This window comes from Parasteatoda tepidariorum, chromosome 6 (genome assembly GCF_043381705.1).
Source record: "Parasteatoda tepidariorum isolate YZ-2023 chromosome 6, CAS_Ptep_4.0, whole genome shotgun sequence".
Taxonomy (NCBI): Eukaryota; Metazoa; Arthropoda; class Arachnida; order Araneae; family Theridiidae; genus Parasteatoda; species Parasteatoda tepidariorum.
In genome coordinates, this window is record NC_092209.1 from 43,526,054 (window position 1) to 43,540,160 (window position 14,107).

Genomic DNA, 14,107 nt, shown 5'->3' on the forward strand with positions numbered 1-14,107 from the left:
CCTTTTTATTACTTCTATTTTTGTTCCCCATCCATTATTCTATTATTTATATTTCCCATCAATTATCCAAAAATCACCACTTTGAAGATTTTGCATTCTAAATAAAGGCTGGAAAATTCCATAAACACCACAAACAGCAACACTTGAGTCAACAATTCTCGCTTCAAATGCTTGTAAATAATCTTCTAGCATTTCTTGCAATCGGTAGAATTCATACGGCTTGGGGAAAAAGCCACGTTAAGCATACTCACATCATGTATGAGCTTTCATATTTTTGTCCACTTGGAGAAGATTTTCTTGTTATTTCTTATGTACTGTTTCGTTTTATATATACTAAAAGAAATTTGTGACTTAAACAAAATTAAGAGTAACCCTAGTTGAAATAGGAGAGTAAAAAATAAAAGATTAGAAAGTAAAAAGTTAAAGAATGTACAATGACATGGCATGAGAAAAGAAGAGGAGTTCTTGTCCATTAATCAGCAGAGTGGAGTCTCCTTAACTGCGTGGGAAAGCTTGTGATAGCAAACAGTACAAAATTTCAAGAAATCCATTTATTCCCATTTGCAGAGAAAATTGATGGCCAAGTCGTATTTTCTAGCAGGACAATACCTCCATTTACGTTGCAAAATCTTCGCAGTATTGGTTTTGAATAATAGGGTGCCTGACCTATGTTCCCAAGAGAACGTGAGGGTTATGCTCAGTAGGGCTGTATATACCAAAAAATAGCAATTCACCGCATGATAACTTTACCTTATATCAAATCCTTTTATAATTATTTTCAATACTTTCTCTGAGAAATTACTTTATGGTTTTGAAGTTGGTATAAATAAAATTGAGATTGTTCATTTTATACTCCACGAGATTATATATTTCTTTAGAAGAAATTTTTTCGTAAATCAAGTACAAATTGCAACAAGGCCTTTATAGTTTTAAGCATTTTCTCCTTTAAATATGATTTCAATGAAGACTATTAAGATAAAGGTAGTTTAAGACTTTTCAAAATGAAAAAACTGGAACAGTGGTGGCTCAAGGATTAGAGGGCTCGCCTCTCAATCAGATACCCATGTTCGAATCGCAACATTGATACGAATTATACTCCCGGCTCAAACCAACCATAGTGTTGACATAAAGTATTTATATCAGGTACGAGAACAGATTTACTCCGTAAATTTCACAGAGAAAAACTTGTCCCTATACGGTGAAAATCCGTTGTAACTAGAGATTTACTTAGTAACTTTTAAGAGATTCAAATAACATGGGCACTGGCACCTTCTCCTGATGCAATGGTTGGATCAATTGTAATTATGAGCTTTGATTCTCAAAATATGACTTCTTTCTCGTTTTAAATATGTTAGGTTTGTCTATCAATAAAATCGAATTTGTTTAGTAAATTTTACAGGAAAAAACTGTTTTGGTATGGAAAAAAAACTACTCCCATTACGGATTTTCTTACTTAAGCTTGTACTTGTATTATATGAAACCATTTCGATTATTTATTTATTTTGTAACTCTTAAGGAGAAAAACACTTTTTTTTAAGTGGTACAAAACCGGTCAAGTTACGGATTCACTTCGTAAGTTTTGCAGTTTTACACCACCAAAGCAGCTGTCAGTTTGAAACTTTAAATTCCCGAATTTTTTTACCGGGTAATAAATAGCTCGGAAATTATAAAGACTTTAATGTATAAAAAGTACTATTTTTTTATGTGTACTTATTTACATTTTTGAATTCGCTATTTCATAGTTATCTAGACTAGTGAGGTGCTTTTTTTGTACATTTTCCTATACTCGATCAGATGAGAATTCAAATTTTGTCTGATAAATAGTTTGGATGAAACGTGTAAATAAGTTCAAGTCAAAAATAATAATTTTCATTCATAAAATATCCTTGCAAGTTCTTCAATATTAGACTATTTTTATCAGTTTGCTATGAAATGACGGTTTAAATCGCTTTAAGAAGAATTATTACAAATGTAAAACGTAGATAAATGATTATAATTTTATGCATTAAAATAATAAAACATAGCTCTAAGCAATTAAGGTTAAAAAGGCAAAGACTAAAACCTTCATAAACAATTTATTGGTCCTTGATCCAATTAAAATTTATTAATTTTGGTATTAGACAAATAGGCTACAAAAAAGCTGTATTACAGTTGCTTTGACAAATTTATCTATACTTGTACATTAAAAAATGTCTTAGTGGTTATACAAATCTTCCCACCTTTTTTTTATTTAGAACATTTAAAGAATTTGAATTTTAGGAATTGAACTTCACGTTTCTATAACAATATCTTCACTTGTACCTTAAAAAATGTCTTATTGGCTACGCAACTCCTATAAAAAAAATTTCAATTTAAATCCTTTAAAGTATTTGAATTTTATAAATTAAACCTCACGTTTCTGCAACAATAGTTCGTTCGGGCCAAAAGATGTATTTTTCAGCAAATAGTTCAAGAGCGAATAATTTTCAAACAGTTCGACAAATAGTATGAAGAAAAAATGCAAAATTGGATGCAACGGAGACAAAAAAGAAAAAGAGTACTAAGCCAGGTGAAAAGCGGCGTTGAACTATAACAAACCCACAAGTACCTCATCTCCACCCTCAACAAATTATTTCCTCCTCAATCATTCGAAACTCCAATTTATGGAACGCTAAGTACATACTCTCTAGTTCCCCAAAACGAAAGAACATTATAAAAAAAGTAACATATGCCGTTCAAAGCTTTTAGAAAAACCGACAGAAACTCCTACCCAACCCATTCAACAGAATATTTGCCATGTAAAGAAAAAGAATAGAATAAAAAGTATTCTATCGGGTAGTATAACAGCTTTTAAAATATAAAGTTTTAAGCAAAGAGTCTACTTGTTCCAGAAGATTTATTTCCTGTGGAATTTCCTCGTTCAGGTTGTCGAATCCAGCTGAAATCCATTGTTTCCATACATTGTATTTTTTACAGATAATATACAATTGACGTCACAATGGGTATTATTCACGTGACTATTAGAACTAACAAAAGTTTTGATAAAAAAAAATGTAAAAGAAATCGTCTGCCTTGATCCACCAATAAGCAGTTAAGTTAAATATCGCTTGCTTTTTTCTTTTTCGTTCATTAACTCCAAAGAACACCACTTACCGAACATGACATATTGGAAAATGTGTTGAAAAACTGAATATTGAAAGAAAAATATTGCTTCGGGTGTTTCAATTCAGCTTGAAATATATATTTGCACAACCACGTAGAAGTTGATGGCTGACAATTAATGGATTTATTGCGTGCTGCATAATTCCATCAATAAATAAGAAGTTTTTATTATGGTATTCATATTGTCCATCGACAAATAAAAAGTTTTTATTATGGAATTACGCCCATTGATTCAACGACAAACTTAAGTTTAATATTCAAATTATGATTTACTCTTTTCGATGGATGATTCAGAAATCGAGTTTCATTTAATGTACTGTATTCATAAAAATATACATATCCATAAGTTATGAAATAATTAGAACTTCGGAATTTAAAAACGAGAGATGATAAAATGTGCTATTTATAATATTTTATGCAAATTGCAACAAATAGAATGCATTAAAATTGTTCATACATATTAATGAAATGAATTAATAATGCAACGAAATGAAATTTAATCACAAATTAGTTAGCTGGAATTGTAGGATTCAGATTTTTTCCTCTTTTAATCAACAAATTATTTCCCTAATTTTTTTAAAATCCTTACACAGTTAGAATGATAAGAAATTATAAGTTATTTTTAATCCAAGCATATTTTTATCCAAGTATACTGTCACTGATATCTGATAGTGAAGTTTACGATTATATATCTTACTTGCTTATATATCTCGTTATTATATTACATGCTTATATATCTCGTAAGAGATACTAAAAATATTAGAATATTATCTGTAAATATTTGCTGACTGGTTCTGTCATCGTTTTTTGTCGAAAACTGTAGCTATCTTCTGAGAGTGACATCTACTAATTTTATCTGTCGATTAAAAAGTGCTGAAACAAGGGGAAAAACATAAAAATTTCAATTTTTTTTTCATCTTTTGTAACATAATTTGATAACATTGCGAAATTATTTATTATCCAATGTAATAATAGACCGACAGATCACAGGAAAACTGCCACTGGAGATCACTGTGACTGGAAAACACGAACCGAATTTTTTACTAGACAATAATACATACGAAAGTTTAATGAATAAATAATTTATAAATGTTTCATTATTTTCATAATTTAATTGATGCTGCACTATGAAATTATATTTTTTATATTATTTTATTCTGTATTTCAGTAGACAATAATACATATGAAAGTTTAATGAATAAATAATTTATAAATGTTTCATTATTTTCATAATTTAATTGATGCTGCACTATGAAATTATGTTTTTTATATTATTTTATTCTGTATTTCAGTAGTAGACTTCTGGGGTCCATTGCGTAATTGATCCATTGTGACTGGAAGACATGATTTTAAATTCCTAATTGTTTACTATACACACGTAATTTTAATGAATAATTAATTTATAAATGTTCCATTATTTTCATAGTTTAATTGATGCTGCACTGTGGAATCATATTTTTCTTTTATTATAAACTGTATTTCTGTAGTAGATTTCTGAGGTCCATTGCGAAGATCCACCCACTAAGTTCTAAATCGTAAAAACTGCAATTATTTTCCATTTCCAATAGATCATAATACATTTCAATGAGTAATGAGGAATCAGATTTTTAAAGTTTTATTTATTTTATGATTTTTATACTCTATTACAAAATCATATTTTCATTAACAAACTATTGTATTTGATACTTGGTTTTTGAAGTCATTATTTCGTGAATTTTTAGAGTATGTCTTGGGAAAAACAAGAATTTAAATTCCGAACTTTCGAAATTGAAGAAGAATAGCCTTTTGAATAATTTATTTCTCATTTAATATGATTGATAGAACAATATCTAAATGATATTGTTTCTTAATAATATATCATACTTGGGGACAGTAATAATGCTTGCATTAAATGAAAGCTTTAATATATGACTCTCATATTAAGAGCATTGCATTAAATGTACTGAATACTAATTTCAAAGATATCAACTCTCTTAGAAAATTACATGAAGTGAATTTAATACCTTTAAAATATCAATACTCTTAGCAGTTGAGGATGATAATTTATTCATTCTTTGGATGAAAGGGGAGAAACGAGGCTATTATTCCATCTAATATCAGTAGCTCGAAATGAATACGAATTATAAATAAATATTTGTTTATGTTTGAATTATTTATCGCTTGGGTTTGTTGTTAGACATGGATATTTATCTGATAGTAGAGAGCAAAATTAATGATTGTTTAGAAAAGAAATAACTTTACAAATTTTGTAATATTCTGTAATAGTTTTTACAACTCATTTTAATCCTCTTAAATCAAAGTAAAAATTAATCAGAAAGAAAACGAGTAAATATTGTACAAATTTAACAGTACGACGCAGCATGAATGGGAATATGCTTACATTTGTCGGCTTATAAAAGTTGCAGCGTGTTTCCACCATGTTAAGTTTCACAATACCGATATCAACGTTGAATTTGCCAGAGAGGATATATCGCTCATGGGCTGTAATAGCGGCACAACTCAAAAAATCATGTTTTGAGATAAGTGGATTTAAAGTTTTTATTGCTAAGGAAAATGCATAAGAAATACTTTAGTTTGCTTAAACGAAGATTACCTTCAAGTTGAATTATGAGTGTGCTAGTATTGCTGCTGAAGAGAATGTGTATTTTCATATTTACACCTGTTCTTAGTCCTAAAGAAGTGTTTTTCCAGTTGTACCACTATTGCAGCCCATGAGCGATATAATAGCTTTACTAGTATCTATCAATGCCAAGGAAGGCTAGACTGACAACATCAGACTTTGTTTGATTGCCTGACTAAAAATACATTCTTTAAAAGGAGATTAGTCGAAACAACTACAAATTTTATCAGATAATATAACCGGTTTTCATATTACTTGATTAAAAACTTCATTCGCTTCAAATATATAATAACTGGAGATAACAGTCAGCATATTTCAAGAGTTCAAAAGCAAGCACCCATTTTCAAGACTTGACAGACGTGAATGAGAAAAAACAAAAGTTATTTGGAGAAAAAAGACGGAAAGTTACCTACAAAAAATGGGAAAATAAAGGTGAGAGAAACAAAACTAGAAAAATCACAGTAACAGAGAGAAACAATAGATGAAAGCAGAACAAGAAAAATCACAAACAAACATATATATATATATATATAAATATTTGTAAATCATAATCGTTTACTTATTATAGAATTTAATATAGTTATGATTTATTGACAATATTCATGTATATATAAGCAGGCATGCAGAAAATNTATATTTTCTTTTGATAAGTATTTTTGACAAGGATTCTAAAATTATATAGGAAGAGCTTAGATAATGGAGCAATACTGTAGAATATTTCATCTTCTTAGAACAAATAGTTTTCACATAATTTATTTTTATAACAAGCTCAGTAATAACATATAAAACAGTATTTGAGTTGACGTAGGCGAAAAAATCAATATATATTCCCAATGCATTTTGAATTACAAAAAAGTGCCCAGTTTCTTCCCCTGCCTGACGGAATTTTAAAAGAAATGAAAAATACGAAGAATTGAAACTTAAGTTTGCTTTCCACTTTTGGCGAGATTTACAGGGATTCGTTTTTCATGCCAACTCGCATTCTTTGACGACAAAAGTGCAGAGTTGGCATAAAAAAATCTATATATTGAATCTTCAGTCACACATCTTGGGGGGTGGATGGGGTTTACGGTATAAAAAAAATATAAAAAAAGAAGAAGAACAAATATCGAGTCCCTTGTTTCTTGAATGTGATATAACTGCTGCGTTCTTGGAAAAAAAGTTTAATATTGAGAATTTATATGCGCATAGAAATATAGTGCCAGATTTTCTTATAAACTAAATGGGTCGTTGTTTTAAGTATTTTTAACGCAGGAATCTCAGGTTGCTTTTTATAGAATAATGGAAATAATAATATTTGGCTTAAAAAATATTGCTCAGAGAAATAGAGTAGTATAGAATGAAAGTTTTTCTTAAAATATCCTGAAATTTCAACTCTTAGGAGGGCAGGTTGTTGAAAAATACGTTAACAAGCATATTACTTTATTTACATTTAATATTGCTAACATATATGCTTTTTAAATATATTTTATGGTAAAAAAACAGGGGATTTGAAAGTTAATACTTAAAAATAGGAACTCAATGTAGAGCTATTGAATCCAGCTGAAGGTGAGTTTGAAAAATCAGACCATTAGAAAAAAAGTTCTATCCTATTTTAAAACATATTCCAAGTAAATTTTCTGCTGTTTTTAATCCATTTGAACTGCCTCGTTGATCAATCCAATTTTTGAAACCATTCCAAAAATTTACCTTTCTCAGAATTTTATTATTTTTTTCAAAGTATGCATTTTAACAAAGGTCCCGAAAAGTTCTTATTATTTTACCTATCTAAATGTCTATAAAAATATAGATGAAAAAACATTTAAATTACAAAGGAATAAATTTACGAACATTTTTTCAAGAATTGCCCTGGTTCAAAATGCGTCCTCTGAAAGACTGAATTGTTCCAATTGGGCACCTGAAACTTGAAAACAAAAATATAATTGAAATTTTATGGTTATGTTTGGCATGTTAACGTTACAAATATTAATGCTTGATTTATAATCCTGCTGAATCACATTTTGGATCAAATTTAATTGCATACTTGCATTGCAAGTGAAGACACGCATTTGTGTCGGATCTGATTGGATATGTGGACGCTGGAAGTTCAAAACACAAAAGTGCGATTTTTATACGATAATTTTCAAATTTTATCGGAATATTGGTAGCATTAATAAAAGTCTGCGTACAATGTTTTAGAAAAAAAAGAATCATTAATTTTAAAGTTATTGCTAAAAGTATAGATTATAATTATTGATAATTAAAATGTTCCTTGCAAACAATTTTCAATTTTTTTTAATTAAATTTTTACCCAAATACATTGCATACATAAATTTTAATTGCATACATAAATTTACCAAATACATAAATTTTAATGGTTATGGTAACCATATAAAAATATAACGTACCTAAGCATTAAATTTCTTCGAAAAATACGTTTCAATTATGCTTGTTCAATCAGTAAAAAATTAAATTAAGGTATTGAGTTAATCAAATGCATTTAAAATTAAAAAAAGACGCATCAAAGAGTATATGAAAAAATTTAAAGCAGTAAAACAATAACACCTGATCGAGGAACTTTTTAAACTTGTCAGAACAATAAAAAACACCACTGCGAGAAAAAACAACTTTGTCGACGAGAATGATATATAGATGTATAGACCTTTACAAATAAGGAAAGATCTGATTTAAACACGGTTTGTTGCATTTTACTCAAAAACCAAATTACGGACTTTTGAAGGATTTTTCTCATTCGGAAAGTCCAGAATCCCCATAAACAAATACCACGATTCACCCACGCGTGACGTCTTGCAGGTATTCAACTGACAACACAAAATTGTAATAGATTTTAAAGCAGCTGATAAAAAAAAATCCACAACAATTCAATGCCACGGACACTGGTTAACTCAGCAAAAAAGTAGGGAAAATGTCAATACCAATAAATATCCGATGATGCCCAATAATTATTTGGTCTAATGCCAGTAAAATTACATCAAATAAAAGCAAATATTGAACCGAGCTCTCAGAGGGCCTCTATGAAAACCATTCATGTGATTTCACTTCCTCTATTTCACTGTGGGAAAGTTAATATTGAAACGACAATTTAAACGCCCACTTAGCTACCTCGATGCTTTTACCTGCAACGCTTAAGCGCCAGTTAATAAACACCCGGGTACATTTTCCTCAGGGTGATTTAATGGTTTTTCACGTTTGCCCCATGATAACAACGAGTCCACCTTCTGTTTATACTGTTCGACACCGTGCTAAAAAGCACGCATGGACTCTCTAAATTGCCCTAACTTTACCCCTCCACCCCAGCTCCATTAGTACCGTCATCACCGAAGAGCCATTACACGGCATTTACCCTGAAGTGGTTTCGTTCGATTTTTTTCCTTTTTCAGAATATTTTTGCTTTTTTTTGCCATTTCTGGATATACCATTATTGTGTGGTCACTGTCATCTAAATATATATCTACATATATATCCCGAGCATGATCGTTCGCCAAACTCTTTGTAAATAATAAGAACGGGAGGGGGAAAAAATGGAATTTTGGGATAGGTTTCAGTACTTACTAGGCTCTGGGGAATTGGTGGAATTAATAAAACAAAACGAATACCATCTTACACCCTCTACCTTACTCTAAATAGGGGAGTTGTAATGATGGTTCCAGTGTATAAGGAAAACGTCGAATATTTGAGTCGTAAGCTTGAAATGTGCGAATTGCACGCACACTTCGTGAGAATAGTACATTTGCGCTTTATGTCCCCGAAACACGCAGTTCATTGATTTTGCAAAAGCCCCTCTTCTTTCCGCTAAGAATGCATCCCCCCTCATTGTCTTTCATATACACCCCCACATTTTGTTCTAGAATGAAATACATATATGAGCCTATCTAGCTGCGATGTTACTATGTTAGGTTTTAAGATTGTGCTTGGGGATTTAGTGCTTTTCAGATGATGGGAAAAGAGGTGGGTGTTAGGGTGGTGGGATGGGCTATGCCTGAGTAAGTTTTGTTGTCTTTTGAGTCATGGGTATTAGAGGGGGTGTTGCTTATGATATCAGAAGTTGTATGCCGTTCTGATGAATGTTGTTCGAAAAGCAATACCATCTCGCCATTTTCTCTCGAAGCAGAAACACTTAAAGAGAATTGCTTCGATTTTTATTTTAGTGGTTTTATCGAGGAAGAAATAATACTTTTCTAAAATAAACGACATTAAGGTGATCGAATTTCGATTAAAAATCTTTATATCAAATATTTATTTCTGTATTGTTTTGAGGATATACCTATGATTTAATTTCCAATTTATGTTTTGATGGGAGAAATCGCTTTTACAGAACAAAAAGGCTCAGATTTCTCAGTTTGGATGTGTTTTTGTGAGTTAGGTGAAAATATATAAAATGTATAAAAAGGTATTGTACCATAGGGCATTTCAAATTTGTTAAGCTAAAATTGATAATACAATTTAGAAATTTTATCTGGGAAATAGATTGCATGTTTTATCTATTATTATTTATTCATTTATGAACGAATTCTGTCATACGCTTCAGAAAAAAATATTTCTTTAAGTAAGGAAAATCGGACCTATGAGGTTGTACAATGAGGTTGTACTTTGGACGAATAGATGTAACTCCGTAGCTAACATGCATTTTGAGTTCTTTTCTTCAATTTTTTTTAATTCATTTAATTTGGATATTCATGCAATTAAAACTAATTTTTCATGTATACCTAAACTAAATAACTCTAAACATGATACCAAAAATTATTTCATTGGAATAGTTCAAAAATTTATATGTTTACTATAAACATAAAAATGTTTACACTTTCAGAGTAGCAAAGTAACAGAGAAGTATATTTGGGCTAACAGAAATTGTTGCACACTTACTGTACCGATCTAAGACAAGAACACTGAGACTGTGCCCAAAATAGAAAAAATTTACCTTAGATAACTTTTGTCCTAATAATCGGAATATCGCAAAGTGAACGTCGTTGTTAATGTTCGAAAGAGTAACCTGAAATGTGCTAGTTAATTAGTGATAACTTTTAATTAAGCTATTGAAACAAACATAAAACTAACTTTCTCTGAATAACCGTACCTTTTCATTTTCAACTGACATGGATATTTCAATATCGAAATAGGGAAAAACCTTAGAAGAGGGTAAACCTAATATCTCCTTTCAGGGAAAAACAGTCTGGAAAATATGGTCCCAATAATTTCGGCACGATATCTATTAAAAGTTAAGACTCCTTAATGTTAATTTTACTTTCTGCGCATTTAGTCATTTCTCTAGAAGTTTTAAAGCGGCTCAAAACATTTTTGCATAAGATTATAAAATTTGTTTATCCAAAGATAATTCCATAAAAAAATTTATATTTTTTAATTGTTTTTTTTTTATGTTGAAAAAAAATTAAATTATAAGGTATTCAAAGTCTTATATTATTTTAAACTAATGGTTGTTTTAAATGACGAAATAAAAACGTAGCAAAATCGGTTAAATAATTTTAAAAAAGCAACATTTTTTAAATTCTACCTCTCGAAAACGTATTCAACCAAATTTTGACAAATTTTCTATTTCGATATTAAAAATTATAAAGTTTTAAATTATGTAAAAATTTGTATATCATACAATTCAAATTTAAGCAAAAGCAAATAAAGCAACAAAAAAAAAATAATAATTCAAAGCTCTTAAAAATTATTTTTATCTTTGGATAAGCTAGCTTCATAATTATGCGCAAAATTTTTTCAATTAACTTTAAAAATTTTCGAGACATGGCGAAATAGGTAAAAAAGGAAATTGATATCATTGATATCAAAAAACCGAATTTTTGACCTCTGTCATGATTTAACTATCGAGACTTGTAGGTCCAGATTGCGGCCATCGCCATATTTTGATAATCAAAAATTTAAATCAGCTAAAAAAATGCTAGAGAAATTATGCTTAAAGTAACGATTAGAGAGTATGCTTAGAGAAAGTATGAGTTTTTGCTCGATTCTGTTACTCAATTAGTTAATTAACAAAAATGAAGTTTCCCTTTTAAATCCTCATAGTCGGTACTTAGTTTGTGAAATTTCAAATATTAGAACAAAATTTATTCAAATTGGCATCATTTTTATTTCGCGCACTGCTCGAGAAGTATATACTTCTTTAATTTTTGTTTTAATTGAGATTGGCAAGGGGTACTAATGTTTTTTCACACATTTTTGACAATATATTATAATGTTAGGAATACTAGCAGTGATTATAAATCTGATTATTCTTACCATCGCAGGTGTAAAATTTAAATGAAAACTGAAAGTTAATAAGTTTGATGTGGATTTTTTTAAACTCTTTTTTTATCAGGTCATAAAAAATGGGAATAGTTGACTGCATATATTTGTCTCAATTGTGGCCTGGATAGTCTGGTTTTCTGGACTCATGTTTGTGATAACGGGAGCTCGAATCCAGCCGACCGAACACTCCACGTGTAGTAAAGGGTGACTGGTGCAAGTAAAATCTGTCGGGTCACAGAGTCCTCCATATTCTCATAACAAATCAATAACCTCTGGGGGTACTGAATCAAAGATTGATCGTTCAGGTCAAAAATTGAGATATGTGAATAAATGGATGTATGAATGGGGCAGCCCTATAAACGGGTGTGACAGAAGTCAATTTCAGTCGCGTAAGTTGGAAGATATTCTGATCATGTTATTAACTCACTTACAATTTCACAGCGTTTCTCACTTGGATTGAATAAGCATTTAATCTTTTACTTTTTTGTTTCCTCGTTTAATGCCAGTAGATTATAACCGTCGTTGAACAGCCGACCCAATTTTATGGGTTTACGACTACTACAGTTCAACTCCGTATCCTTGTAACTTGAAACCCAATCCAGAAGACAAGGGAACTCCTGAATCGAGTATTGGGCGAAATTTGCCTTCGTGGAGGACTTTTTGATAAAGATAAACCGCAGTTCCGTTACATGGAGAGGAAGACCACGAGAACCTCCGACGGTTAACCTGACAGCAAGAGGACTCTAATCCATGATCCGTCTACCACTGACGATATTTCACGTCAGCACTGTGTTCGGTGTAAGCCAGATGCGGAATTCGTATCAACTGGGATTCGAACCCGGTTCACCTCGAAATTTCGAAGGCTGGGATAGCCTGGTTGGTAGGGCACTGGCCTCAAGTTCAAGAGTTTGTGGGTTCGATTCCCACCTGCCGAAGAATTCAAGTGTAGTAAATGGTAACTGATACACGCTAAATCCGTCGAGTCGCAAAGTCCTCCATGTTCCCATAACAAATCAATACCTCTGAGGGAACTGATCCAGGAGTTTCCTTGTCTTCTGGATTGGTTCAAAAATTAGAAGGATACGGAGTTGAGCATTAATAGTCATAATACCAAAATTGGGTCGGTTGCTCAACGACGGATATATAAAAATTGAAATTTCGGCCATTTTTACAACATTTTTATAACTTGTTTTCGAATCTCGGCAATTGGAATATTGCATTGGAATCAACAAATTTTACTCGTTTGCGTGTTTGTGCTGATAATATCCTGTACAAAATTTTCGTCAGTTTTTTCTCCGTTTTAATTCACTAATTTTTGGGTAGAATCGGGTGGAATTTTACACTAGAAATTTCTACCCTATTTACGGCATTCTTGTAAATTTGCTCATAACAGTGAAATTTTCAATCCTTTCTTGACCACTGAAAGCAGAATTTCATCATGATTTTATCGCTAAATGGAATTTATTACATCCGTGGTGGCTAAGAGGATAGTGCGCTAGCCTTCCAATGAGGTGAACCGGGTTCGAATCCCAGCGATAACTGGTCGATTTAAATTCCGCAAGGACCACAGTGCTGACGTAACATATCCTCAGTGGGAGATGAATCATGGAATAGAGTTCCTTTGGCCGTCAGGCTAACCGTGAGAAGTTTTCGTTGTTCTTCCATTCAATAACACAATTGCGATTTAGTTTCATCTTAAAATTCTCCACGAAGGCAAATTTCTCCCATTACTTGATTCAGAAGTTCCCTTGTCCTCTGGATTGGGTTCCACGTTACAAAGCTATGGAGTTGAACAATAGCAATCGTAAACCCGAAATTAGGTCTGCTGTTTAACGGTGATTATAAAATGAAATGAAATAGAATTTATTGTGTATAAAAGGAAGGAATATTTCCTGAATAAAATTCTCAAATATACACCGAAGCATTTTGTCGGATAACAATGCAAGTTTCAGCCATTTACTAATTATTGCAGACAAAATTGATTCCAAAAATAATATTGCCGAAAATATTTTATCGTCGAAAAAAATTGTACACACTGTTCGACTAGTTTGTATACTTAAAACTGCACTGGAACATAGTACCGAATGACAATACGAG

At 31.1% G+C, this 14,107-nt stretch overlaps 1 long non-coding RNA gene across 1 annotated transcript in view; it reads right to left on the minus strand.

Annotated features, from left to right (window-relative positions):
• Positions 1 to 6,029: 6,029 nt before the first annotated feature.
• Positions 6,030 to 14,107, minus strand: part of LOC139425758 (uncharacterized) — a 70,568-nt gene continuing 62,490 nt past the window's right edge. Inside the window, exon 3 of the long non-coding RNA XR_011636905.1 lies at positions 6,030 to 6,170. This is a non-coding gene — a long non-coding RNA (uncharacterized lncRNA). The remainder of the gene's footprint in view (positions 6,171 to 14,107) is intronic.